Raw genomic sequence first — 13797 nt, 5'->3', positions numbered from 1 at the left:
CCGAATGGTTGTTTTTCATTTGGTTTATGGCATTTCTGTAGGATACTTCCTGCAGCTAACTTGTTCACCTCACCATCAGGAAGGAAAATTGATACAGAGTGGCCAGGTAGCCAAGCACAGAAATCTGACATGAAAGTCCTCAAGCCTGATTGATTGCTCAGAGAAACGTTTGCCTGTAGGCAGTTCAGAAAGAGCTCAGGAACCCTCAGATGTTGGAACGAGAATATGATCTGCATAAGGATAATTTTCAGAAAGAGAAAAAGAGACCACTTACTGTATTTTTTTTTAATTACCTCTTGAGGCTGATTTTTTAACTGGTGGTAAGATGAACCACTATACAACCTGTGGCTAAACTTCTGAAGTGTTCAGAAATTATTATTACTAGTGTACTAATTACTATTTCCATTGCTGGAATCTTTTTAAAAGGCTACTTTTTACATGCAAATCTATTGGTCAAATGAAAGTGAGGATACATTTCTGAGAGGGACCTTCATCTTTGAGCCACCAGTCCTTTAGAAAGAATGGACTGAGTTTACACTTACGTATAGACATATTTTCGCTCTTTTCAGACTAATATGCAGTAATGTGCTTTGAAGTGGATGTACCTACCATCTGTCTCTTCTTTGCACGGCCAGCATGCTTTGGAGGTGTTCTGGTAGGAATGAGAATCTGCTCCTGTTTATTTTATTTACTTCTGTGCTCCTTCATGTTAACTTTTTTCCTCATGTAGTTTTTATTCGCTCCTTCTCCCTTGTCTTTCTCACATTTTTTATCTTTTATAAAATCCCATCTTTTCACTGTAATTATCTGTCTTCTTTTTATTATTTGAATACATAATGATGAGGTATCAGACTGTCACCATCCGTAGCTACCACTCCTTCCCATAGTATCATAGATTAATTGAATAATACAGGATGGAAGGCATCTCTGGAGGGCATCTGATCTGCTTCAGCTCCCATTTTGGGCAGAGCCAACTTTGAAGTTAGGTCAGGTTGTTCAGGGTCAAGTCCTGCTGAGTACATTGAAGGAAACACTGCCTCCCTGGGTAACTTGTCCCAGTCTTTGACTCCTCTATTGAGAAAATTTTTTTCCTCATGTCTAATCAGATATCTAATCAAATTTTCCTTGTTGCAGTTTGTGTCTGCTGCCTCTTGTCCTTTCCCTGTGCACCTACAGAAAGAACTCTGGCCTCTTCTTTTTACGTTTCTGTAACGTAGTTGAACACAGCTTTAAGATCTCACCTCTGATTTCTCTTTTGAAGCCTGATGAACACCCCTCAGCTTCTCCCTGTACATCAGGCCTACAACTACTTAGATCACTGCAGAGATCTGGAACTAGCTATGGCACTTCTTGTAAGCAAGCAGCATATCCACCAGTTAGTGTTGTTCACGGTCTCCTAAGGAGAATCACTTAAAAAGATCCATGGTGCTCTGGTACCACTGAGCTATCACAAAGTGGAGGAATCAAAAAATTAACCATAAATTAATTGTAACCTCAACAGTCTAAAAAGTCCCAGAATTAACCATTGTTAATGAATGGTTTTTCAGCTGCTTCATGATTGTCCAAATTATCTACGTTCCAAAAAAACATTTCTGATGCTTTTTGATCAGACTAAATACTTGAATGCACAAAAGAGCTTGTGGCTAGGACAATGGGAGTGTCTTTATGATCTATACAAAATCCTATTGTATGAGACACTGTTTTTGTTTTGAAAAACAGTTTTATTCTGGCACTGTGAGCCTGGTGGGGGCTAATTCTTACCTAAAGGAAGTGCTTTGATGGTTGGGTTAGGCTAGTTTTGCAAGAATTACTCCAGCCATTCTATCTTTGGAGCTCCATTTTTTAACTCTCATCCCAGCAAACCATGGAAGAGGATCAAGATGAGCTCAGACGCCAGGAAGTTTTTCAGGATTTTTGTCATTCCTTAATCACTCATAGAACTGATACAGCCGGAGCCCAGGATTACAAGAAGGATTCCTGAGCAGTAGAAACCTTGATGTTAAACAGGAATCAGCCGCGACACACCTTGATGATAGGGTGGAGATAATTTGTTTTGTTATTAATATTTGACATTCAAGTTCATCATGCAGAGAAGGCAACCTCACTGCCTGGAAAAGAGGCTTCAGGCAGCACAGAATCTTACTCACCCCATTGCATAAGGGGCACATTTGCATCGAGATCCTCATCTGGTGATTAAAAGGTGCGTTACACAACCCAGTGAAAGAGTGAGTGCTGTCGGATGACACCCCAGCTGTCTCTTCCCGAGCTCCGCCATGAACTCTCCTCCCCAGCTCCGTGCGTGTGGGCCGAGGATGTGGCGGTGCCTCCTGTGGCCAGGGGGTGGTTGGTCAGAGGGGAGAGAGGGAGCCCTCTGCCCCGGCCCCACCGCCCTCCCCACCGCCCCGCCTGCGGCTGGGACCCCCAGGACAGGCACCGCGGCCTTGCAGGGAGACCCACAGGGCCCCAGTGGCGCCACGGAGCGGGGAAGGGCGGCTCCACCCCGTGAGGGAGCAGGGTGTCATTAGGAGTGCTCGTGACCGCTCATCAACAGGCCCTGGCCGCCGACCGCGGCCTGAGTCACCAGCGCCTGAATGAAAGTAGTTTTGTTGTTGTTTTGTCCTTTCCAGCCTCTGGAGAGCTCACCCTGCCCGAGGGGCAGGTGGCCGCGTCAGGCCAGGCCGGCTCCTGCGCCGTAACCTAGCCTCATGGGTGAGAGCTTTCCTGTGGGTCAGGATCTCGCCGTCCGTTCGGGTAACGATGATACCTCACGTACGCTGCGCCGCGAACCACCGGGTGGTGGAAATCAGAAGCAGGCTGGGATTTCCCCTTCGCTTTCGTCCCAGCGCGACTCCCTTTAGCCTCTCCGCGAGTCCTCGGGTGATCTTCCCAGCCAGTTTCAGAAAGTCAGGTGTCGGAGTCACACCGCTGGTGGCTGCAATAACCGCATGGACGCCATGTTCGCAGGAGCACGTTCCTGAGCATGGCAGATGGCTGGCACGGGACAGGCTGCATCCACGCCAACAGACCCTCTCAGCCTCTGAAACAGGGCAGGACTTGAGTATTGGGTGGAGACAACATGTTTGGTTTCTTCTTCTGCGGCCACAGCTCAGTGAAGTTGTGGAAGGCAGGCTTTGTTTGATCCCTAGTCCCTCAGTTTCCCTGATGGTACTGGTGTTAAGGGGTGTTAAAGAAGCTTTTCACCCATTTTGCTCCTCCCAGCACTCTGAATGTTGAAAAGGAAGAGAAATACCTCTCAGCCCTAATACACAAATCACAGGAAAGCGCCTGCCCCATTCCTCATTTCACGTCCTGCTTCATACTATAAACAATGATCATTACAAGTCGCACCTTGCTTGTCCTCTGTATTTTTCCCCATCCTCTTAGACCATAATTGCCATTCCCTGCCCCTTATTACTCCACCCTGGCTTAAGGTGCAAAGAATGGCCTTTGTTTGGCAAATAAAGGGTAGGCAGAGCTTTGAAGGAACACATTGCTGTTATGGAGATTCACCCAACATTATGTGGTTGGCTCTTCTAGTTTCTGTTAAAGCTAAGGCTTCAGCCATTTCCAGCAGGGACAATCAGGAGAGAAGGACTGTCCTACAGACAGAATGTTAGACCTTCTACTGTATAAAGGGGAAGAAAAGCTACATAAATTTTTTTTTCAGGCTTACAATGCACTGTAAACAATACCAAATAAAAGTGAGTATGTACAATATAAAAATAGCCTTTATGGTATCTTTAAAAAAATTTTAGGCATATCAGTTGTAGCCTGTGAACAGGCTACATTGCCAGTTAATCTTCTTTCCATATACAAATATGTATATAGACATTTTTAGACTTTTAGAATGAAAGAATTTGTAACCATAAAAATCCACATATTCCAGATGCACATTTTAATGCTCTCGGGGCTTGGTTTAAATTGTTTTTCAGATGTACACACAGCTTTGGCATTTTAAAATTTGAGGATACATGAATAATTGTGTGTCTAATTTTACATAAACAAATGTGCCTGGTGACTGAAAATATAGCTTTCATTCCTCTTATTTGCATGTAATAAGAATAATTATGAAGACATTGAATAATCAGTTATATATAGGGCTTTAAGTGCAAGAGGTTCATGAAGGTGCAAGATAGCTGGATTGCTATACTGACCATTTTATATCACTGAACTTTGGGAGACTCCTCCAATTAAAGATTTAAAAATTCCACCATTGCACACCCATGGTCTCAATTCTTTCAGATCTTCTACAGAATCCTTGAACATGTTAAAGGACATTTCCCCATTGAAAGTGTCACTGAATCAAAAGTTTGGAATAGGAAGAAGTAGGTGTGATCAGGAACGAGGTCAGTTTGGACAACTTCAAACAAATAGTCACATCTTTTTGAAGAGACTATACATGTAATAATGCTACACTTGAACCAACACCAAGCTATTGGTGGATAGCTGAAGTCAGATGTGAAAAGAAGGGAAAATCCATTTAGATCAGGGTTTTCCCAACTCAGTATGTATCGTGGTATGCAGTGACAGAAACTACTCTCACTTCTGGCAGTCATAATAGGTGTATGTGGGACTGCTGTGGATGTCTTTCTGTTTCACTCTGTGAAGACAAAAATGTTGAGAGTGTGGTGCAGAGATGCCTTTCCTTCAGGAACTAACATGGGTCCAGCTTGTCTACCTAGACTAGTATGGAAACTATGGTAGGAGTACCTCCAAACACTGCGACAAGGGCTGTCAGATGAAGGGCTCAGTGATGAAGCCTTGCCCTCACAAGGGCTTGAGAATAGAAGCAAACAGTGGCTCCTGGAGGAGTATGGAGAAGAAGGAGAAAGCAGATAAACATGAACTATAAAGGCAAGAGCTGGCAATGGTTGTTCTGTTTCCCTACAGAGCACGATTCAGGAATGCCATTATCTGTAGAAGCCATCCAGATACATCTATATAGTTTCTTCTGATGGACCAAAGATGACCATCTTCGGCTAATGAGCAGCAGGTAGGAAACAGCCAACTCTCAACTCTCTGTACTTCTACCCTATTTCTTTTTCCCACGTGAAGGCAGCAATAGCAGTAGCTCCCAGAACTGTGTAGCTCCCCCTTCTCTTTCTTTTATATAGGGTTGCATCCATGACACTAAACAGCCTAGATTCTGTTCTGAAGTGGTTCATGTACTAAAGTTTGGGAACCTTCAATCTAAATCACATCCAGTCTTTCTCTTTCTTCAGAAAGCTGTGTTTGGCCTTGGAGGATACAACCATGCGTACCTTGTCTCCAGACTGTGTTCACCTGAGGGACGTGACCAATCTCTTTCCCAATTGCTTACCAAGCAAATGTTTAGGCCTGCCCACATCCAAAACACCCAGTTAGCAGAGTGACTCTCTCTCTCTGCATCCCCCCCACCCCCATATGATTACTTATGGCTTCTAGTATTTGTTATGACACAGATTTAAGTCTTTGTTACAAAAGCAAGTCATTAACTATTCCTAGGAGTTTTGTGAATGTGTAGACAAGACACTGACTAGCACAGCAGGAGTGGTTTAGGATATGGTATTTTAGCTTTGTATCTCAAGAGTGTCATAAGTTCAGGAAGAAAAAAGAATTGTGGCATATAGTGAATTTTCCCAACATGGGGCATTATAGCATGATACTACACTGGTGTCAACCTGGCAGGTAGGAATGACATAACTGTGCATTTTACTTTTAAGTCAAAACTTATCCAAAAATGTCATATAAACACAGATGCAAGTGGATACACCTTGGCTGAGGTGTTACTTGACTGTGGAGGAAATCTCTGGGAAGTGTAGATTTGCTCATTGTCTTGAAAACTCACAAATTTGGGCTGGTAGTGCTAAAGGAAACCTAAGAAATCTTCTAAGCATGCCCTCTTCCTTCATGTAAAAGGTAAGGCTTGAAAACATGAAATTAGAAATAGAAACTTAAAGTATGTGGATCCATCAAAACAGAGCCTAGTCACCCCAGGAGAACAGGATTAAGAAAGCTTGATAAGACTTGGATTTATGGCATTATCACTTTAGGCCCTATCTGTTTGATACAGGCATCGAATTATTGGTATTCTGCCGCTAAAGGACAATTGAGTTATGTGAACAAATCTTCTAGTTTTTAAATAGTTCATTTACACAGTGAATTCAACTATGCTGTTAGTTAAATTATACTGAGAAATACCCAGGCAAACAGTATTTGCTTTATATATGTAAGTATCATTTTCCAGATAAACTTTTGTATGTAGAGTACTGTTTGTAGACTGATTGCAGGAGGCATTTGATGGGAAAGAACTCTATGTATGTGTGTATATATGTGCATACACATATAGATATATACAAATGTATAAAAGAGAGAGAGAGACAATGTGAACGTTGCACTGCTTTGGGCCTGGCATTCTCAAACACTGAAATGTATGTATACAGGTAAGACATCCTGGTTGCCCTTGTGCTACCCAGTGCCAGGAGGCAGCTCAGAGCGCTGTTATTGCCCTGACTTATACTTCATCCATTGCTCATGCCAAACATCCACACATGTACACCATACAGCAGCCCTACACATTACTACAGATGCTTACCTCAGCTCCACAGTCAACATCTGCAGGGGCAAGACCACAGAAAGAGGTTGTAAGGTCCTCATTATCAATGAACACAACACAAATGGTGAAAGTAACCTTTTATTTGCATGTGATATAGAGACATACACACTGCAAACACATGCCACACATCATAAAAGGACAGGATACTTGGGAGATCGCAGCAAAGAAACATTAGCATCTGCTTCTAATAACCAGCGTAAATAGTACATGCTCTGAGTTTCTCATGGTGTTTCTGAACAGAATTCCAGAAGAGCTGCACACACGGCACAGCCGGGCTCGTTAACACCGCCCGCCATCCGCACACCGCCGCCAGCAGGAACCCGGCCCTGCCTGGCCCTGCTCGTGGGGCAGAGCCGGTGGGGACAGCTTTGCATCCCACTTCAGCTTGGTCCCTGCTGCCCTGCCCCTCGCTGCTGCAAGGGGAGTGGTGTGCCAGACTCACTCAGGCTTGTGAGAAAGCCCATGCCAAAAGAGGTGGAGGGGTGTCCCCGAGGAGAGATGGAGCTTTCTGGCTCCAGGAGTCCCGTGGGTGCGATGTGGGTCCTGTGAGCCACTGCTGCTTGCAGTCTGCAACGCAGCACAACCTGGCACAGAAATGCCAGATTCCTGGAATTACTATGCTAAGCACAACATGAAAATGCTCAGAGCATTGCTGTCCAGGCAACACTCACAAGCTAAATCTTCTGTAGATTAGGACGCGTTCTGGAGAAATGAGAAAGAATGCAGCCGGCTAAGTAAAGACAGGTGTGCAGCTCTGCTGCCTGGCACGTAAGAATAGAAACGATTGCGGGATGAGATGAAAGCCTTGCTGTGAGCACAGGTTGGCCTGTGGCAACACTGTTGTGACTATACATTCGCAGTGCCATAAAGCAAAACACAGGCCAAACTTCCTCAGCACACACACCATGGGCAGTTACCGAAGTAGCTGGAAATTCATGTATCTACACCAGTTTCCTTGCAGTCACCCCTGGCTTCTAGCTCAGCCCCTCCATCATAAGGCAATTGTTTTAACTCTCTTAAACATCTCATTTCGCTTTGTTAAATACTCTAGGATTGTTTCACTCATTTGCTTGGTTTCTGGGTAAAAAACCCCTGAACCCTTAGTCCTCTACAGCTTATGACCAAAATCATCACACCTAGGACTAGTATATATTTGCCAGAAGAGTGGAACCCATTTTCAGCATATCAAGACTTCCTCTGAGCTACATCTGTTAGTGATATGGCAAGTTTCTCTTGCCTCTGTCACATCCAAGAGGCCTGTAAAGAAGGAAGGAAGAATGCTATATGCTGTGTATTGTGCTGGGCCATGGTTTTCTACTAGTGGCAATATTTGCAGCATGTCCTGGACTGGACTGCCCACCAGCAATATTCACAAGTGGCAACCCACCAACTATTAAGTTCTCTGAATCTCTTTGCCATGCAGTCTGTTTTTAATGGGTGGGATAGCTTTTACTGATGTGTTTACTTCATGAAACATTCAATTAGCCAGATTCATCATCAGCATATTTGCTTGTACTGCCTTTGTGTTGGGTGCTTCATCAAGCTTTTCCTCATGTGCACAGTTTGCCATCTGCTTGTAGGTTGTTCAGAGACTGTGTGAAGATTCTCTCTCTCTGAGAAAATGTGTGCTGGTCCATTGAAGTATTTGCTAGTGATGCAATGGCAGCTGTTATCATCACGTCATATGTGTGCGGGTGGTTGCAATACATGGTATATAGGTTGTCAAAATTTGCCAGGAAGATGTGTTTTTGATTGTGGTATTGTGTGCATGTGTGGTACTGCTGGAGCAGCACGCATAGGACTTGGAATATTACATGAGTACTATGCGTGAGTGCTATATAAACCACATACCAGAGTGGTTACATGCTGTATTGGGTGACAGTAACACCATATTCACACAGCTTTTTCACATATCTCTTTATCAGCTGCCCATTTTTGAGTATTCCTTGGGGCCCTAGCTGTTTCCATGTGTGTGTTGGGCAGTGGTCTTCACCGAGAGTGCTCTCACATTTGGAAATCAACTTTTCCTTGCCAGGGCTTTCGTGGCTCTGGGTGCCAACAGTTCAGGCTCTGTGGGACAATGGTTCATTTCCAATGTCTGTCAGGATGTTTGTGCTGTTTATGTGTAGGCCTTTGTCACCTGGTATTAATTGGATTGTGCCCTCTCTGCCTTTGAAGGCACAGAAGGCTTCAAACTCCTTTTTATTACACATGGTGCTGTGGCCTGTAATACTAATCAACTACATTTGGATACACCATGTTGTAAATATGGGATATGCAGCATCCCACTGCATCTTTAGAGATCAAATGGTCTCATGGTGGCTGAGGCTTTGCCTGCAGTCGTGACTTTCTTCTTTTGCTCAGAAACCTGTCTGCTACACTTTTGCATTGAGATATCAATAGCTAAACCTGAGGAAGCCTGTAACCACCACAAATTTCATTTTGTCTCCTCCCCTCTTGATTATGCAGAAGTAGTGGTTGTTCTGATGTCCTGGATCATTGTTTTGCAAGCAGATACTCTTCGGCACGGCACACACTGTTTATGCTGTGTTCCCTGCTTTATTTCTTCTTATCTGTAAAGGCAAATATTTACCTCTAGTGAGTATTGAAAATGAGGCTTATAATCCTGCTTAAACTTAACCAGGCTGGATGCTGTCGCGCATAGTCCATACTCTTATGAACCTCTTTGGCAAAGGTACCCAACACAGTGAGAAGGGTCCTGACAGCACTAATTAACAGATTATGCTTTATGTCTACTCTTTGTTTTGCCAGGTGATGACTGAGCTGATAAAGGAATTCTGCACATCATTGCAGTGCTTGGCCTCCTCTCATCTTCTCTGATAGATGGGTTGGCCTTCATATACTGTAGCATGATCAGCAACATGTCTTTTGATTGCTCATCGAGATTACTCCTCATTTCTCTCCTTTCCTCTCCTCTGGGTCAAGCAGCCCCAAGTCACAGCAACCCATGAACACCGTGCCGGTGGGCACTGGCACTGGGAGTGACATCAGTGCTGCCTGTTGGGGCACAGAAGCTTGGGGCTGATTAAGTTTTAACTTTTGAGTCTGGAGCTATCTGTGTGGGCTCACAGCTGGGGACTACAAAGTGCTATATGGAATTGGCACAGAGAAGAAACACACAGATTGCCTGCTGTCAGGACATCTGTGTCTTTTTATTTTGGGTACATTTAGCACTTACAGTGTTTCACATCTGTCACATATGTAGTATGGCACTGACAGTGGTTACCGTTATATTTACATTTTGCCTCGATCACATTTGTTGTTGTTGTTTACTCTGTCTGCAAAGCCACCTCCTTGGCTGCACACATTTCATTTGTTAGCATCAGGGATGCCTGGCACTGAGTGTTACCAGCAGTGGACTTGGTGACACACACATGGCATTAACAACATGGCATTCAGCTAGTGTATCAACCTTCCATCATTTGTATTCTCTTTACAAATGCCACCTCCCCAGTTCATCCTGGACCTACATCATCTTGTCCTGCATAGCACTTGCATGGCACTGGATAACTGAAGAACAGGTCTGTAAGAGACCCCAAGTGGTCTGAAGACCACATTAGTGGCTTAGTTTGTCCCCTGCTCAAAGTATAGCCACAACATAAGCTAGTCTGGACAGACATTTGTCTAATCTAGTCTTTAAAAAGTCTAAGCTACTCTTAAAAGCTCTCAGTGACAGCAAATCCAAAATCCCCCTAGGCAATATTTTTCACTCTGTACATGAGAATGTTTTCTGTAAGCTTTGGCTGGAAATGTAACTTGTCCTTTGAGACATAGCACGTGACTTCACAGTCAGCTGCTGATAAATCTGACAGAAAAGGAAATATAATGATCCATCTTTCCCCCTCCTTCCCCAAAGAATTCCTCACTTATTTGCTAACTTCTCTGTCATTTTAAGCTCCAATCTGGAGTTTTGCTTAGGCATCACCAAAGGCCATCATCCTGCATTCCAGGATTTAGACATGAAGTTTAACTGATACAGGCATGTTCACCTTGTGGTCATTTGTGCCTTTGTTCCAGAATGTGGCCAGCATTTTTCTTCTGCTTGCAAATTCATGGCCTTTATCCCTTCCTTTATACATCTCATATTCTCAGGTTTGTCCTTTCATTGGCCATGGCATATGTTGCCTGATTCTGACCGCATTGCACACAGATTGGGAATAAAGTATTGCTTTTTTATGCCATATTGCAGCTACTGTTGCTCCTCTGGTAGGCTTTTATCTGCGCTTTGGCTGTCTCTGATTGCAGGCACTATGGAGCTTCCTGATGGGATCAGAAGGAGCAAGTGAGCTCACCAGGAGAGCCACTGGATCACCTCCTAAAACGCCAGTGCTGAGGCTGGATGGACTAGAAGGCAAAGATTGAAAGCTGCAGCGTTTGCTCTGAGGAGAGCAATGAATCTCTAATGGGAGTGGAAATTTGTCATTGCTTTTGCTAGAGCTGTTGAGAAAATGAGGGGAACAGGAGGATGAGATTCCTGGAGCCAAATCTGTCCTTGGAATATATTATATCACAAGCTTTTCTTGTGACAGAATTCTTTCATTATTATTTTTTAATTAAAGCATCCTTAAAAATAATCCTTGCTTTTAAATCACAAGTCAAAAATGCAAATGTGAGCCCTGGGAACTCAGAAGTCTCAGGCTATACAAATTTCTCTCATCCCTGCTATGGAAACAACAAAAGATGAATGCACAAGGAATGTCTGTTAAGGATAAGTTTTAATGATCATCTGCAACTTGTTATTCCATAATACATGCCATTAATAAACTGAATTACCCCCAAAAGTCTGTCCTGCGAGAAGTGCTATATTTCCTGCATCTGCTGCATCTGTTTCATCACATCTCTGCATCCTTCTGAAAGCACTGTGTAACATGTTAAAAAAGGTTCCAGCACAAAGCAATCACAACTCAGGTATATAATATCTGAGTCTTTCCTCTCCTTCCTTCACAGCCGCTTTATTTCACTTTTTACTGCTTCTGTATGTGAGCAATAGCTTCCAACTGAGAAGAGCTCAGTCTACCTCCTTTCCTCTCTCTGACTGAAAATCTTTGTCTCAATTGTGGGTTCAAAACATTAAACCTCTCCCTAGTAAATGGTGGAGTCACCAACAGATTCAAGCCATTACGTGGATTACTTTGCCTCAAGAGTTCTGCTCCAAGGCCACTGAAGTTAATAGGATACTTTTCATTGCCTGCAGTGAAAACTGGCCTGGGCTTATAGTCATGCATAATTAGTGAGTGGGAGATGAAAGGGCCATGTTACCTCCCATTCCCGCATTTTTAGTGGACTGTTTTTCCTACCCATGTGGCTGCAAGATTCTCATTCCAATCTGCTCTTATCTTGATTTGGGGAAAACTGGTTCTCATAATGGTTTCATTGTGCTAAGGTATACATCCCTCTACACAGAATTAAATTAACCTCTGTCCTGTTCAGATATACTATTATCATCATTACTATTAAATTAGTTGTTTCTGAAGCAACTGCAGACAAGACACCAAGCCAGCCCCCCTGGCTGCATTCCACAGCGTACAGTTCCAGTGAATGTATTGGGAAATGCACCTCTGCAGCTTGAAAATCTCAGGCACGCCTCTTCTCCAAATCCTTGCAGCTGCCCTTCATGCCGGCAAGCTGCTTTCTCAGGAAGGTGCTAGAGAGGAGGTCTGAAGAGGTACAGCCTTATGATTACATGTGAGAGGATCCGGAGCTCTCAGTTCCCTCCTGTATCCCTGGTTGCAAGCCGATTCTTCTGCTGCTCATGTGCAAAATGGCTATGTCTTCTGCCTCCTTCCCTTTTTAATTTCTCCAGTATGCTGCCTAACAGACATTGCAACTCGACCTTCAACACAAGCACAGCTTTCAGTATCACTTACCTTTTCCAATTGTTCTTTACTACATTGGTAATTTTATGATATACTTAATGAATAATATTTGTATGGTTCTCCTCTATGGAATTATTATATATTATATGTGACTAAATTACATAATCATGAATGGTTTGATATAGATAATGTTCGTTTCATTTAGAAAAAGTGTATCCCTTGTCATTAATATTTTTATAGTGCCATAACTTGTATTTTTTGTCTTAGGCAAGTCTTAGTTTGGCTTTTCTTGGACTGAGAGCAGTAAAACTCCCATTCATTCTTTGTGTTTTAAGACTTTTTCTTAGACAACTGGCATTCTTACCAGCAAAAATCTGGGCAGAGACTGAATTTTTGTTGTAAAAGATGCAAGATGGAAAGAAATACGCTTTATAAGTGCAAAAAGCCATGACAGAATCCTGGATATGCAAAAATTAAATAAGGCTAAGAAAGAAGTAAATGTATATGTATGACAAATATATAAATATATACGTGTACATAAAGCCAATGTCTTTTTCAAGGACAGGTAATGATTTCATGATGTGAACAGTTGACTTCATTACAATAAGACATATGGTTTCATAAATTCAATACTGACTGTGGGGTATTTGTTCAAATTTTAATGCCACACAGTGTTCTAAACTTATTGTGATGAGAAATACCAGCTGATGATGAGAAGCAGAGCTAGGAGTGCTAGATCACACCAGGCTTTGCAAGGAACCAGATAGGTGAAGCTGTCAAACAGTCACCAGTACATTCCAGCAGACACTGTAGTGTGGAAGCCTCTTGCCTGCTCTTCAGCTCTGGTGGCTTGGTACCAATTTAGCATGGTGGAGCAGCCATTTGATAAGAAACCACTATGTCTTTGCCTTACTGGTAAAACTAAAAAACGTTATTAAAATCTAGGCATACGGAAAGTACACGGAATGAAATCCTGTACCTGCTGTGATCAATGTGAATTTTGCTAGTGGCTTTGAAAGGCCAGGGTTTCACCCAGAATGTTTTAGTCTCCTTATTTTGAAATAAAAGACATATTTTTAAACTTAATTTATAAGGGAGCCTACCTTAAATCTTGTTTATATGTATAGTAGTGTTACTAACGAGGTTTTCAAGACGAAAACCTGTATAAATTAATGTTTTCCTTTGTTATTCAGAGAGTAATAATGTAGTAGGTGATTGCATTTTTGAACAAAATAAAAGTGAATTTGAGTTTCAAGTATTTCCTCAGGTTTTGATTTGAATTCTTGCTTACTGTTGACATTTGTCTGAGCTCTACGCTGACATCAGTATGATAATATAAAACACCCACAAAGGCTCTACCCGGAG

The sequence above is a fragment of the Accipiter gentilis genome, chromosome 15, assembly GCF_929443795.1.
Source record: "Accipiter gentilis chromosome 15, bAccGen1.1, whole genome shotgun sequence".
Classification (NCBI taxonomy): domain Eukaryota; kingdom Metazoa; phylum Chordata; class Aves; order Accipitriformes; family Accipitridae; genus Astur; species Astur gentilis.
The sequence above is the reverse complement of the archived record's forward strand: the minus strand, read 5'-3'. Positions refer to the sequence as shown.